Consider the following 16,407-nt stretch of genomic DNA (forward strand, 5'->3'; position numbering starts at 1 on the left):
GTAATTGGTTCATGTCTAGACAGACTTAAGATTGTCACACCCTGTCCTGTAACACTGAGTACTTTTTGAAGATAAGCTGTGTGGTCTCAAAGGAGCCCCATGAGATGACAAAGAGGGGTATTTACCCAGTTTTGCAAATGAGGAATTTATTTTTTTAGTTTTTTATTTTTCTTAATTTATTTTTTTTATTGAAGTATAGATGCTTTACAACATTGTTAATTCCTGTTGTACAGCAAAGTGATTCAGTTATACATATATACATTCTTTTTTTAAAATATTCTTTTCCATAATGGTTGATCAAAGGATATTTATTTTTAATTAGAGGATAATTGCTTTACAATGTTGTGTTAATGTCCCCTGTAAAACAACCAGATGAGGCATCTGAGTCATACCAGAACAGGTCCCTCATCACCAGGGTTTTTATTGAGCACTTGCTGTCTGCCATCACTCTTTTAGGCAGTGGGAATACCACACGAGCAAGAGAGGTGAGAGTTCTTACCCCCAAGAAACTCACCTTCTAGTTGGGACAGACAATATTATTCAAGCGAACAGACAAATGAACAGACTTTGAAGTTTATTACAGGTGTGCACAGACTAGGCTGATGTTACTTTAGGGTCGCGGGGACAGGACTTCTTGAGGAGGTGACATCAGAGCTGAGATCCCAGTGAGACAAAGGAGCCAGCTCTCCCAACGTCTGTCCCGTATGGGTGTCCTAGCTGGGAGGGAGGCAGTGGCTCTGCGCCACGTGGTCACTCAGGGCGGCAGGTCTCCTCGGACACGGGACTTCACGCACATCCTGGACGTCCACATTCAGAGGAGGGGCAGGCAGGGCATGCTCCTCTGCCACCTAACTGCCCAGGCCCAGAGCGATACGCTTCGCTTCTGTTCCCACCTCATTGGCGAGTCTGTCACATGACCCATGGGCCAGAAGGAAGGCCTGGAGGCCAAGTCCACGGGCTGCCCCTTCCCGGCAACGTCATAGTGTAAAAGGGACTGTGGGTCATTGCCACAGCCGGGAGGGACCCAGGGTAGCTGATGGGGAACTCGTACCCCAGGGGGTCTGAGACAGCTGCTCCATGGAGCGGCGGGTGGACTGAGGCTTGGCTGAGGCTGAGGCCACCGCACAGGAGTGGCCCATTGGGTCCAGGTCTCTGCAGGGCGACAGGAAAAAGCATGGAGCTAAAAGGAGGCCCCTGTGGCTACAGAGGAGGATGCACAGTTTAGTGGAGGAGACGAGCGTGAGTCAAATCGTCAGAGAGGTAGGGGAGAGGTCCCAATAAGAGTCAGCCCTTGGAGCTCCAGGATGGGGCATTTGGCCAGCTCCAGAGTCAGAGGACTTGCAGGGGCCATCAGAAATGCTGGGATTTGTGGGTTCTCGCAGCTGGCTATTTACCCTAAATAATGCAGCACTTTCCACTAACTCATAGTGATTGCTTTATTGTCTCGAAGGAGAATACAAGTTCTGTGGATTCAGGAGCTTAATTTTGTTCACTGAGGTCGTCCCAGCACTGAGGGTAATCAGTACATAAAAGACATCCAAATATTTGAGGAAGAACTGAATAAAGGGATGCTTTGTATGATCAGGCTCTTTTATTGTCATTTTCTAAATATAAGATCATGACTTTTGAAATGTCAGCACCCTGTCCCTGCCCACTGCCCTAGTTCTGCTGGGCTGGCCCCAGGCTGAGAAACCTCCGAGACTCCTGCCATCTCAAACACACCCAGAAGGACACCCAGTTCTGGTCCCTGAGGTCCTGGTTGGTCAGTCACACGATGTGTCCTGTCCTCCCCCCTCCCCCCCACACACACATCCATGATGTCACAATGACCCCCCGTGGTCGCCTTGATCAAGGGGAGATGTCATCAAAGAGATGGAGAGAGAGGTAGGGGCTTCATGCAGCCTTCTGCCTTTGAGAAGCGTGGAGCCAAGTCGTCAATTCTCGGGGTAATGAGAAAAGTCAACAGTAGGAAGACTGTTGTAAACGTGCCACACACTCAGCACTTTGCAGCCAGGGGTCTGTCCTGCGTGCGGGAATTCCCACATGTGGTCATGAAGGTGTGTGGGGAGAAAATTGACGGTCCCTTACTGTTCATCTTCAGGAAACCGTCCATTGTCCCGCCCATATTGCAGCCATTCAGAAGAACACTGCATTTCTTTCTTTTTAATGGCTGAGTAATAGTCCCTTGTGTTATAAAATATTGCCATTTGCAGCAACATGGATGGACATGGAGATTATCAAACTAAATGAAGTCAGACAGAGAAAGGCAAATATCATGTGATATTGCTTATATGTGGAATATTTAAAAAATGATACAAATAAACTTATTTACAAAATAGAAACAGACTCACAGACCTAGAGAATGAATTTATGGTTACTAGGGGAGATAAAGGGGAGGGATAGATTGGGAGCTTGGGATTGACATATGCACACTCGTCTATTTAAAATAGATAGCCAATAAGGACCTGCTCTATAACACTGGGAACTCGGCTCACGACTCGGTAATAACCTAAATGGGAAAAGAATTTGGAAAAAGATAGATACATGTATGCTTGCATGCTCAACTGTTCAGTCATGTCTGATACTTTGCGACCCCATGGACTGTAGCCCACCAGGCTCCTCTGTCTGTGGAATTTTCCAAGCAAGAATTGTGGAGTGGGGTGCCGTTTCCTACTCCTGGGGATCTTCCAGACGCAGGGATTGACCCCACATCTCCTGTGTCTCCTGCATCGGCACACAGATTCTTTACCTTTGAAACACCTGGGAAGCCCAGATACCTGTGTATGTATAACTTAATCACTTTACTGTGCACCGAAACTAACACAACACTTCTAACAACTGTGCTCCAAAGTAAAAAACAAAGAGCTGTAACTGTAGAGCTGTGTGCCCTGATACGAAAGGAGGTCCACAGCAGATCAGCACTCAGCAAACTCAAATGCAGGGCATCACCCTTTGTCTGCAAAAATTCTTAAATGTTCACATATGCATAGGGAAAAGTCCAGAATATAATTTATTGACTTAGCAGTGGGGAGTGAAATCATGGGAGGTCTCACTTTCTGTTTTATCCATTTCTGTATTGTTTGGAATCTTTTACCAGTCTAAGGGTCATTGACATTGCTGGATACTTAGTTATTTCCATCATGGGAAAAAAAATAAAGGAAAATCATGATACCTGTTACCTTGTTCCCTGGGCAACTGCCATGTACCATGAACCTATTTAATTGTCGGGTTATTATTCTTTTTTAGTACACTTTTCTTTTGCAAAAAGTTGAAAAGTTAGTTGCAAAGAGTTCCCATCTACTTCTCACCCAGTTTCCCCCATTGTTAACATCTTATGTCATCTTATAAAAACCAGTGTTGTAACATTACTGTTAACCAACTCTAGACTCTATTTGGATTTTACCAATTTTTCCACAAATGCCATTTTTGTTCCAGGATCCAGTTCAGGGTATCACATCCAGTTTTCCTTGTTATCAATGTTGTGTTTGGGACTGTGCGTCTGTCACAAGTAATAAACCAATTTTGATGCATTATTATTAATTAAAGTCTAGGCCTTATTCACATTCCCTTAGTTTTTCCTTCACATCCTTTTTCTGTTCCAGGATCCCATTTCGTCATCGTGTCTCCTTGGGCTCCTCTGGGCTGCACTGGTTTCTCAGACTTCACTTGTCTTTGATGACTGTGACAGTTCTGAGGAGCACTGGTCAGGTATTTTGCAGACGGTCCCTCAGTCAGGGTTTGTCTGATGTTCTTCTCATGACCTGACTGGAGATTATGTGTTTCGAGGAGGAAGATCACAGAGGGAAAGTGTGGTCCTTCTCAGCTCCGAACCAGGGCACGTGCTCTCGAGCCGACCTACCGTGGTTGAAGTGTCCCTTGATCACGGGCTGAGGCTCCATGTGCCAGGTTTCTTTACCACTGTGTACAACATGATGTGGAGGGAAGTCACTCTGTGCAGCCCACGTTGCTACATGGAGATTTGTCCATGCTCCTTCATGTCTTTACTTCAGTCCGACCTGTACATCAGTATAGACTTATGGGCATTTCATACTGTGGGTTATAATTCATACTGTGCTTTATCGTGTTGCTCAAGTTGTTCCCATTTTGGCCATTAGCTCTTCAGCTGGCCCCTGTGTCCCTTTGACATGCCCCACCATTGTGAGTCTTTGAGCACCTCCTTACTTTCTGGCTCTGTCAGATACCCCAGGCCCATCTTGTATATTTCCTGTTTTAGACCTCAGTTCAGTTCAGTCACTCAGTGGTGTCCAACTCTTTGCGACCCCATAGACTGCAGCACTCCAGGCTTCCCTGTCCATCACCAACTCCCGGAGCTTGCTCAAACTCATGACCATCGAGTCAGTGATGCCATCCAACCGTCTCATCCTCTCTTGTCCCCTTCTCCTCTTGACTTCAGTCTTTCCCAGCATCAGGGTCTATACCTAGAAATCAACCATTTCTCCAAGGAACCCTAGTTCCTTTTGTTGGAGGATGGCTTTAGAGGTCAAAGACTGGATGCTGGATGTGCCTGTTGCTGTGGGGTGTTGTTTCTTCTAGGCCCTCTGGGAAACATACTTGTGTGTAATCTGTGTATACGTATGTGTGTGCGTGCTCAGTCACTCAGTTGTGTCCCCAGACTGTAGTCCACCAGGCTCCTCTTCTCATGGGATTTCCCAGGCAAGAACACTGGAGTGGGTTGCCATTCCCTTCCCCAGAGGATCTCCCCAACCCAGGATTGAACCTGCACTCCTGTGTCTCCTGCACTGGCAGGCAGACTCCTTGCCACTGCACGGGAAGCCCTCGTGTGTGGATACAGATCTGTACATGTTTCTGTGTGTAGCCTTCTGCGTCACTGTTAGAGGCAAGTTCACCCTGATGTCTCTAACTCTGATCCACCACCACACGGATCATTCTAGGCTCCTCCCCTTGCTTGGCTATAACTTCTCACCCAACAGTGCGAAACCTGGCTTCTAGAAATCTACCATCCATTTTCTCACATTGAACTCCAGCATGCATGTAGAGTGGTTTTAGAATTTTTAACCTGTATCCTGACACCTCTCCTTTTATAACTTTATTCAGTTGATATTTATTGGATGCCCTTTATGCTGAGCACTGTTCTAACCACAGTAAACAAAACAAAGATCCCTGCCCTCATGCAGTTGATATTCTAATACAGGTGATGGACCAAGAAGCATGATAAATAAGTTGTTGAGTATGTTGTAGAGCAGGATGAGGATGGCTGGACCAGCTGGGGCTGGTTGGGACAAGTGGCGGTTCAGGGTTATCAGGGCAGGCCTTGTTGATGAGGTGACATTTGAGCAAATCCTGAAGGCAAGGAGGGAATCAATGATGTGGATATCAGGGAAGCATGTCTCAGGCAGAGGGAACAGCCCGTGCAAAGGCCCCGGGATGAGGCTGTACCCGCTGTGTTCAAAGAAGAGTCAGGAGGCTGGGGTGGCTGCAACAGAGAGAGGTGAGGGGTTAGGGGAGACAAAATCATAGAGGTGGCGGGGTACCACATTATAGATGGCTTTCTTTGTCATGCTAAGGATTTGGCTTTTACTCTGAATGAGATGGAGACCACAGGTCTACTCGGAGACCACATTGCCTACTCGGGGGACCCCTTGTGCTGCTGCTGAGTTGGGAAGGGCAGAGGTGGGGACAGGGTGGAAGCAGAGGGCCCAGTGAGGAGGCTATATCCATCACAAGGAGAAGCAGCAACGGTGGCTCAGACCAGGGTGGTAGCAGTGGGCTTGACGAGGAGGGGTTAGATTCTGGCTCAGTTTTGAAGATAGAGCCAACAGGACTGACTGGCAGCCTGAATGAGGGGAGCAAGAGAGAAAGAAGAGGGACTTCCCTGGTGCTCCAGTGCTTAAGTATCTGGCAGCCAACACAGGGGACCCAGATGCAGTCCCTGGTCCAGGAAGATTCCACGTGCCACAGGGCAGCTGATCCCGTGTGCTGCAGCTCCTGAGCCCCTGCTTTCTAGAGCATGTGATCTGTCCAAGAGAAGCCTCCGCAGTGAGAAGCCCGTGCACCACAGCTAGAGAGCGGCCCCCACTCGCCACGCTAGAAAAAGCCCATGCACACAACGAAGACCAGCACAGCCAAAAATAAATAATAAATCAACCAATTAATTATTTTTTTTTTAAAGAAAGAAGAGTCAAGGATGGTGCTGAGGCTTTTGGCATGAGCACCCGGAAGGGACCAAGGTGCCATCAACTGAGATGGAGCAGATGATGAGTAGAGAAGGCTTGGGGGAAAGGTCCAGAATTCATACATTTCCAAGGAGGTATTGAGCGGGTAGTTCAGTTTCTGAGCCTGACGTCTGAGCTGAAGGTGATATATTTGGGCATCTTGGGCATTTAACTTACAAGACTGGGTCATTTCACTGTCTTAGTTTCCTATTGCTGCTGTGACATTGTATCACAAACTTCACAGTGCAAAACAGCACACATTTATTGTCTCCACAGTTCTGCAAGTCAGCATTCCTGAATTGGTCTTCTGGGGGTAGAATCAAGGTGTCCCCAGGGCCGCGGTCCTCTCTGGAGGCCCACGGGTAGAGTCCGTCCCCTCGCCTCTTGCAGCTTCTGGCCACCACGTTCACGGTGCCTCCTGCCCTCCTTCCTCAATCATCTCCAACCCTGGTCTTCCTGCCCCTTTCCTTTTTCCGGTTGCTTGTGATTGCACTGGACCCACCTGGATACTCGAGGATAATCGCCCCATCTCAAGATCCTTAATTTCAGCATATTTGTAAAATCCTTTTGTTCATGGGTTTGGGGATTCGGACATCTCAGGGCTCCCACTGTGAGCATCATGGGGGTGAGATATGAAGACAGTCCCCTGCACTGGGCCTGGGGCCTCCCAGTTTCGGGGGGCTAAGGAGCAGCTGGGGCCGAGGGAGCCGGGGGAATGTCCTGGAAGCCACGTGAAGGAGGGGCGCCGGGCGGAGGGAGGGGCGACGACTGCTGTCAGTACAGAAACTGTGGCTTTTCCTTCCTCTCTTTGTACCAAGTCTGGGTAGATTGCCCTCTCACGACATACCTCGGTTAAGACAAGACACGTTTTAGGTGCCCACCTGCCACCTGGGGCTTGTGGCTCCTGTGTCTGGAAAGTTCAGCCCACGGTGATTAGGTGACAGTTCATCGCAGCCCCGCTGGGCAACCTTGGAGCCAGTCTCAGCACTCTGGACGGGGAGGTCAAGGAGAGGTGGGGCGCTGACTGCGAGATTACAGTGTTGTTAATTTGGAAGTCTGCCTGCTCCCAGAATACTCACCTGCAGGGTGGGCTTCATGTGTTACTGAGAGCTGTTTTGCCGTATATAAAACATTAAAACATCCGTCAAAACATTTCATTTGAGAGGTTAATTCATTTCTCTAAGTGAATTGCTTTTTTAAAAATTTTTAAGTGATTTTAGGTTTACAGATAATTGTGCAGCAAGTACTGGGAGTTCTCATATACCTCTTCTCCAACCCCTCCCCCCAGTCCCCTCCCCACTTTCCCCCTGTTATTATTAACATCTTGGGACTTCTCTGGTGGTCCAGTGGTTAAGAATCTGCACTTCCACTGTAGGGGACACAGATTCCAAACCTGGTCCAGGACCTAAGGTCCTCTATGGCGAGAGGTGCAACCAAAAAGCCAAAAACATCTTGTATTGCTGTGGTACATTTGTTACAATTGATGAACCAGTATTGACACATTAGCTAAAGTCTTTGGCTTATATTGGGCTTCGTGGGTAACCCAGCTGGTAAAGAATCCACCTGCAATGCAGGAGACCCTGGTTTGATCCTAGGGTCAGAAAGTTCCCCTGCAGAAGGGATAGGCTACCCGCTCCAGTATTCTTGGGGCTTCCCTGGTGGCTCAGAGGGTAAAGTATCCGCTTGCAATGCAGGAGACCCTGGTTTGATTCCTAGGTCTGGAAGATCACCTGGAGAAGGGATAGGCTACCCACTCTTATATTCTTGGGGCTTCCCTGGTGGTTCAGACAGTAAAGAATCCGCCCGCAATGCGGGAGACCTGGGTTCGATCCCTGGGTTGGGAAGATCCCCTGGAGGAGGGCATGGCCACCCACTCCAGTATTCTTGCCCGGCGAATCCCCTGAACAGAGGAGCCTGGCGGGGTCCATGGGGTCGCAAAAAGTTGGGCACGACTGAGCGAATAAGCACATCGCAGCACGTGGCTTACGTTAGGGTTTGACAGATGTAAATGACAGATGTCCCCCATGACATTATCACACAGAATAGTTTCATGGCCCCAAAATGCCTCTGTGCTCCAGCTGTTCATCTCTTCTTCCTTTCCCAGCAACCACTGACCTCTTCACTGTCTCCACAGTTTTGTCTTTTCCAGAATATTACATAAATTATTCTTTAGAGAATTCATAGACCCAATTTTGTAAGTATATTCACTAAATACTCACAGTAAATGTGGAGTTGAAATGAGAGGCCTTCACGTTAAACTTTGTGCGGGTCTTGATGAATCATTTTTAAAGAGCACATGCTCATTAAAGTCATGTTAACAGAGCTTCTCAGGAATGCGGCATATCTTATCCTCAAATCTCTGGCTTAAAACATCAAGTCAACCGTTCTAGGCAGACCTGGACCCGCCCCCTACTCCTCCCTTGTTCCTCTTTCCCTGAGTGTCAGTACTCATCCTTCCCGGGCCTGTCTTTACATTCATATGTGTAGGTTCCCAGTGTGAACATTTTGGGGTGCTGAAACCTTTGGCTGGCGTCACACTGCCTGTATCTTGTGACTCGCTTGGTTTGCAGGGTTTTGTGCATGCGGCTCACCCCTGTGGACACACGAGTGTCCACACTGCTGCACACCGCTTTTCTGCTCCTGTCTTCATTTCCTTGTGATGCATACTTAGGCTAATTCTGCTTCTCTCTGTGACCATGCTCAAGGATTATTCTGGAATGCATCTGTACACTAATAGTTCTCAGATTTCAGCATGCACCAGAGGCACCTGGAGGGCTTGTGAAAACACCTATAGCTGCCATGCAACCCAAGGGTTTGGGTTGTTTTGGGTTTTGTTTTCCTTTTGTTCAGTTTGTCTGGGGTGGAGCCTGTGGACTTGCATGTCTTTTTTTTTTTTTTTTTTAACTTATTTTATTGAAGTCTAGTTGATTTATTTCCAATGTGTTAATTTCTACTGAACAGGAAAGTGATTCAGTTACATCCTTTTTCATATTCTTTTTCCATCATGGCTTGTTGGAGGATATTGAGTATAGTCCCTTGTGCCGTGCAGTAGGACCTTGTTGCTCATCCATACTGTGTATAGTAGTTCGCATCTGCTGATCCCCGCCTCCCAGTCCATCCCTCCCCCGCCCCGCCCCCGGGCAACCACAGTTCTGTTCTCCGTGTGAGTCTGTTTCGTAGATAGTGTCATATTTTAGATTCCACACACAAGTGATATCATCCGGTATTTGTCTTTCTCTGCCTGACTTACTTCACTTACTACAATCATCCCTGTTGCTGCTGTTCAGTCGCTCAGTCGCGTCCGGACCCTTTGCATCTCGGGTGTGCCTCTTTGATCTCTTTGTGTCCGACTCTTTGATCATCCCCAGGGGGCCTGCATTTCTAACAAGTTTCCAGGTAGTGCTGACACTTCGGGTCTGAGGGCCACACTCTGAGAGTCCCTGCAGTAGAAGACTGTGGGGCTGGAGGACAGGCGTGTTTTGAACTTGACCCCAGGTGCTACCTGGCTTTGCAGATGTTCCAGGTCACACACACACACACACACACACCCCTGCCCATTGTCCTTGTCCTCATGAATGTTCATCTTGTCTGGCTTTACCTTTTTTTTTTTTTTTTTTACACCAATCTGATGGGTGGCTTGCTATTCTCTCTCTCTTTTTTTTTTCCTTTATTTTTTGTAACCAAACCTCTTCTATTTGAATAATTTTAGATTTACAGGAAAGCTGCAAGGTTAGTACAGAGTTCCCGTAAACCGCCTCACCCAGTTCCCCCATTGTTCGTATCTTCTGTCGTCTCATATGAAAACCAGAAACACCGCACTGGTACATCACTATTCACCATGCCATACAGACTGTATTCAGATTTCAAAGTGTTTCCACTAATGTCCTTTTTCTGTTCCAGGATATAAACCAGAATTCTGTGTTTCATTTGGTATATACCTTTCAAAACTAACTTAATAATAAGCAGACCTGGGGAAACCAACCCCCCACCCGCAAGTACAGATGTGTTCCGTGAGGAGTAGGGGAAGGGGCAGTGCTGGAGGCCCAGGGGCTTGGCTCCGTCCTCTGTCTCTGGCCGGCCAGATGGGGTGGGGGCTTTGTCTCCCCTGCAGGCCCTGGGGCCACTGTAATTAGAGGCATCAGGGAAATCCTGGGCTTTTACCTCTTGGGGACATGGAAGAGGCTGGGGAGGGGGACCCCAGCCCCCTGTGTGGAGGTGGCGGCAGAGGAGGGAGAGGCTTGAAGGGGGCTGGACTTAGAATCCGGGTCTTCCACTTCTGTAGCAGGTGTGGGCCAGCCCTGTGCTGCTGTGGGGAGACAGCGGAAAGACCCCAAGCCTCCCAGGGCCTGCCAGGTAGGGAGACCCTCAGTGAACAAAGACTCACACAAATACACACATGAAACGAATTGCCACTTGTGTTAAAAGCCACGCAAAGGAAAAAGTCAAGGTTGTAAGAGGGAGATGGAAGGGAAGACCTAGTGTTCATTGGGGACGCAGTCTGGGCAGCTTCTCTGGTAAATGAGCTTTAAGCTGAGACCCTGCAGCGCAGGTAGGAGTTGGCTGGAGCCCAAGGAGGGGTGTCCTAGGCAGTGGACCAACCCTGAGGAGGGAGAGAATTTGGGGAGTTAGAGGACGTGGAGAGTATCACAGGCTGGGGTGCAGTGAGGGGGCCTGGCACAGGTGCCAAGGGACCTCAGACAAGTTGCCAGTCCCTCCTCCAATCTGCCACTCACTGAGTGGTGTGGGCAGCCCCCTTGGCCTCTTGGTTGTACTTGGAGGTGTCAGACTGTCACTACCCAGAACTGAAGGCCTGGAATCCCCTCCCCTCCAAGTCCCATGGGCCCCCAGAGCTGGCCTGAGATAACCCCCCTTCCCTTCCCTGCACACACCCACCCTCACCTCCTCCATTCTGCATGCTGCAGACACCTGGGATCCCAGAGACCCCCTGGCTAGCCTTCCAACACAAGGTGTTCTAGCCTCAGGACCTTTGCACGGGCCATTCCCTCTGCCTGGAACACTCTGGCCCAGAGCTTTGTGGCTGGCTGCTGCTCGTCATGAGACCCTTGGCTCTTCAGAGAAGTCCCCCTGGCCTCTCTGTCTAATGTTTCTCCTCCTCCTCATTATCACAGCTCCCTGTTTTACTTGTCATAGCCCTGATAGGGTCTGAAGTCATCTTTCTGTGTTAACCCTTTACCCCTTGACCTTGTCTCTCTTGTTCCTCTCACATCCCCAGGGCCCAGTGCAGGGAGCGAAGGTACATTCTAAACACTCACTGAATGGACCCCATTCTGTCCCTTCCTTTGTTCTCCATAGTCACAAGTCGCTGAAATCCTCTCCCCAGGAACACTGCTTCCAGAGCCATCAGAGATTCTCCCCTTCAGTCCTTCCAGGGTCATAGAGAGCTTCTCAGAGAACCAGAAGAGAACCGTGGCCTCTGCCTACCTCCCAGCACTCAGTATTTTATGTCATGTTCAAGGTGGTACCAGCTCCTCTGCCACCTGGCCCTGCAGTTCTGGGTAAGGGCACCTGACCTCCAGAAAATTCTGGAAAAATCAGATCAACAAACATGTGCCATGCATCTAGGAAGGTGTGAGGCAGGCCCTGTTCTCCAGACATCAGCTCCTTAGTGCGCTAACTGTGATACTGCCCAGCACTCTCCTCCAAGGGGGTGTGACATCAGAGTCACACAGCAGGCTCTGGACTTGGGGTGAGGTTAGGGAGGTGAGGCTGTTGTTATCTATGACCAGAAGCCTTTATGGAGATGTGGACCTTTGAGTGGGGTTTTGAGAGGTGAATAGGAGTTCACAAATCCAATGAGAAAGGGAAGGACATTCATTGGGTGCTAAATGTATTATTCATAAAAATCTCATTCTAAATGAAAAACAGTTTGGGGGATCAGTTATCTCCCTTGTCAGACTGCCCAACCATGATTGCTGAGAAATTCCAGCAGACCCCACTGAGCAAATGAGTCGTGTGTGTGTGTGTGTGTGTGTGTGTGTGTGTGTGTGTGTGTGTGTGTGTGTTGCGCGTGTGCGCGCATGCGCATGCCCTCAGTCACTCAGTGGTATCTGACTCTTTGTGACCCCATGGACTGTAACCCGCCAGGGTCCTGTGTCCATGGGATTTCCCAGGCAAGAATACTGGAGTGGGTTGCCGTTTCCTTCTTCAGAGGATGTTCCTGACCCAGGGATCAAACCTGGGTTTCTTGCATCTCCTGCCTTGGCAGTTGGATTCTTTACCAGTGTACCACCTGGGAAATCTGCAAATGAGTTACTTGGTGTCAAATAATTTCAAAAAGAAAATTAGAAAAGCCTCTGAAAAAAAAACAAACTATTTTTACTTAAAAATAAAAGATGTTTAATGTGGCTCACGGGTCCTTTTGTAAGTTTGCTGTGACGTAGAGAGGGCCCTCTGAAGTCTGGAAACCGGTCTGGACAGCCAGAGAGGAAAACCATTTACCAGTCTCTTATAAAGTTAAACATACACCTACCTTATGACCTGACAGCCCCACTTATAGGTATTTACCCAAGAGGAAAGAAAGCCTGTGTCCACACAAAGACCTGTTCACAGATGTCCACGCAACTCTAACAGCCCAACTGGAAACATCCCAAATATCCATCAACAGGAGGTTGAGTAAACAAATTGAGGAGCATCTGTGCAGTACCACACGTCTCAGCAATAAAATGGAGCAGAAAACCCATCACATGGCATCACACATGACCCTCACCCCCATCACGCTGGTTGAGAGAAACCAAGAAAGACACGCACCGTGTGACTGCTTGCTTTGTACACAGTTCAAGAACAGGCGTGACTGGCTGATGTTTCTAGAAGGCAGATTGGGGGGTGGGGTGAGGGATGGGGTTGGGAACGGGCATAAAGAAACTTTCTGGGAGACTGGGAATGCCCTTGATCTTAATTTGAGTAGTGACAGTATATATATATATATATATATATATATGTATGTATGTATGTATGTATGTTTTTTTTTTTTTTTTAAGGGGAGGGGGCGCTTCACTGGTGGCTCAGTTGGTAAAGAATCTGCCTGCAATGGGGGAGACCTAGGTTCAATCCCTGGGTCAGGAAGAGCCCCTTTAGAAGGGAATGGCAACCCACTCCAGTATTCTTGCCTGGAGAGTTCCATGGACAGAGGAGCCTGGTGGGCTGCAGTCCGTGGGGTCACAAAGAGTCAGACACACTAAGCAACTTGTGTGGGGCTTGGCTGGGGCACGGGGGTCAGAAAGGGCATAAAGAAACCTTCTGGGTGGCTAGGAATGCCCTTGATCTTGATTTGAGTGGTGCAGGTATTAAAAAAAAAAAAAATTGTCAAGCTGGGCACTGATGATTAATGTAGTTCATACATTTGTTATGTAAATGTTATTCCTTAAGAAAATCAAAAGCAGTCCTTGGCGGTCTACTGCACACGGGGCCGGGGCCGGGATGATAAGGCACTTGTGTGACGGGAAAGAGAAACTCAGCCAGCCGCCAGCCAGGGTTTATTTTCACTTTCCCGCCTGGTCTGCGGTTGGCGGGGCTGTGCGGAGACCTGCACGTGAGTGGCTCCCCAGGGAAGGCTGCCAGGAGCCCAGGTCCCCTCGCCTGGTCCCCAGCTTCCCAGGTCAGCTCCCCGGCTGCAGCACCTCCCCCGGGGACTCCCTCCAGGCAGGGCCTCCGTTTTCCCCAAGCCCCCATCCTCCGAGCTCTATGTGTCAAGACAAGAATGCAGAAAACATGAATGGTTATGAGCCCCTGTGTGGTTTGTTTTTTCCATTAAAAATTTTAAAATATCAGCCATACAGGAATAGAGACACAGACACAGAGAACAGACGTGTGGACACGGCGGGGGAAGAAGAGAGTGGGACGAACTGAGAGTAGCATTAAAATATTCACATTACAATGTGCAAAGTAGATGGCTCGCGGGAAGTTGCTGTATTACACCGGGAGCTCAGCCTGGTGCCCTGTGCTGACCTAGAGGGGTCGGGTGGGGGGTGGGGGGTGGGAGGGAGGCTCAAGGGGGAGGGGATATGTGTTTACCTGACGCCTGGTTCACGTTGTTGTCGGCAGAAACCAGCACATTGTGAAGCAATTATCCTCCAATGAAAAATAAAAAGTTAAAGGAAAAAATTAAGTAATCCTTGGAAGATCATGAAAACTCAGCCCCATAAAAAAGACAAAATTTTGGCATTGGCAGCCACACGGATGGACCTGGAGGGCATTACGCCAAGTAAAATGAGTCAGACAAAGACCAATGCTATATGATTCCATTTGTATGTGAAATCTAAGAAACATAACAAACTAGTGAAGAGGACCAAAAAAAAGCAGGCTCACATATATAGAGAACAAGCTCATGGTTAACAGTGGGGAGAGGAAAAGGTGGTGGGGTGAGTAGGAGTAGGGCAGTAAGAGGCACAAAATATTAGGTATAAAACAAGTTACAAGCAGATATTGTACAACGCAGAGTATATAGCCTGTGATCTGTAATAACTATAAATGGAGCATAGCCTTTAAAAATTATGAATTACTATGTTGTACATTCCCTGGTGGCTCAGAGGTTAAAGCGTCTGCCTGCAATGCGGGAGACCTGGGTTTGATCCCTGGGTTGGGAAGATTCCCGGGAGAAGGAAATGGCTACCCACTCCAGTATTCTTGCCTGGAGAATCCCATGGACGAAGGAGCCTGGTGGGCTACAGTCTATGGGGTTGCAAAGAGTTGGACACGACTGAGCGACTTAACTATGTTGTACATCTGTAATTTATTTAATATTATACATCAACTATACTTCAACTAAAAAAAAAAAAAAAAAAAAAACTAGGGAATTCCCTGGCAGTCCAGCAGTTAGGACTTTGCTTTCACTGTCAAGGGTCCAGGTTTGATCCCTGGTTGGGAAACTAAAATCCCACAAGCATGCCCACCCCCTAAAAAGAAAGCCTAGAAGAAGGGAACCCAAATTATGTCCAAATATGTTTGCCTGGGAAGAGTGGAATTTGTGCTCCACCGAACTATGACCCTTGTTTTTGCCTGAAGGTTGGAGTAAAGAACGAAGAGACAATGGACCCTTCAACAGAGCTGCCTTGTTCTGGGTGACATGGTCCCACACTTGGGGTGGTAGTTTTGTGGTTTAAAAAACAAAAAAAGCCAATAAAGTGAGAGGAGAGCTTTGAGAGTGCTTTGAGAGCTATTTACAGCTGTCCCCAGGCCCTCTGGGTCTGATAAAATGCAGGAGCCTGCAGGCGTCATCCAGTGAGGGTGTCAAGGAAGACTCCAGGAGGAACCCTCTGGGTCGGTGTCCTCAGCCCCTGTTTAAAGACAAGGAAGCCGATGCTGGCCCACACTGGCGCTCTCATCCCCGAAGCCCCTCTTGGAAGCCTCCATTTTACAGATGGATTGACTGAGGCTGAAGGGGATGAATTGACTCACCCAAGGTGAAAGCCAATGGTAGAATTGGGGTCTGAGGTTCTTTTCCTCCCCCTTGAGTGAGCCTGGTACAAGGGAAGCGTGGCTGTCTTCTCTTCCCAGACCCTTCCCTCTCATCCCGCAGCCTGGGGAGGCCTGGCCTGAAATACAGATGGTGGCCGTCAGGATGATAGTGGGACACAGCAGCCAGCCCTGCCCCTGCACCCGGGGCTGGCGGGAGGCCCTCCCTCATCTTCCTGCCGGGATGGGGGCCAAGGGTCCGCCTGCTCTGGGTGGGCAGCATGCCAGGTAAACGCCAGCGCTCTGCTGCCTGGACAGGTCCTGCCACTTTCCACTCCCAGGCTGCAGGTCCAAAGGACACTGCAGTCAGAGAAAGGAAGCCACTTATGGACTCAGGCGGAAATAGGACAGGCGTGTAGAGCCCTCTGAACCTCGGTTTCCTCATCTGGAAACGGCTGGTAAGATCAACCTTACCAGTGGTCCAGTGGTCGAGAGTCTGCCTGCCAGTGTAGGGGACACGGGTTCAAGCCCTGGTCCAGGAACTAGGATCCTATGTGCTGTGGGGAAACTGCTTATCCCGAGAGCCACAACTACTGAAGCCCACGCACCCTAGAGCCCGTCTTCTCAATGAGAGAAGCCACCACAATGAGAAGCCCACACACCACAACTAGAGAGTAGCCCCTGCTCACCGCAACTAGAGAAAGCCCTCATGCAGCAATGAAGACTCCATGCAGCCAAAAAAAAAAAAATCAACCTTATAGGGTTAGCAACCCCACCAGAGCAGGGCCTGGCACATCTGTGG

Source organism: Muntiacus reevesi, chromosome 2 (genome assembly GCF_963930625.1).
Source record: "Muntiacus reevesi chromosome 2, mMunRee1.1, whole genome shotgun sequence".
Lineage (NCBI taxonomy): Eukaryota > Metazoa > Chordata > Mammalia > Artiodactyla > Cervidae > Muntiacus > Muntiacus reevesi.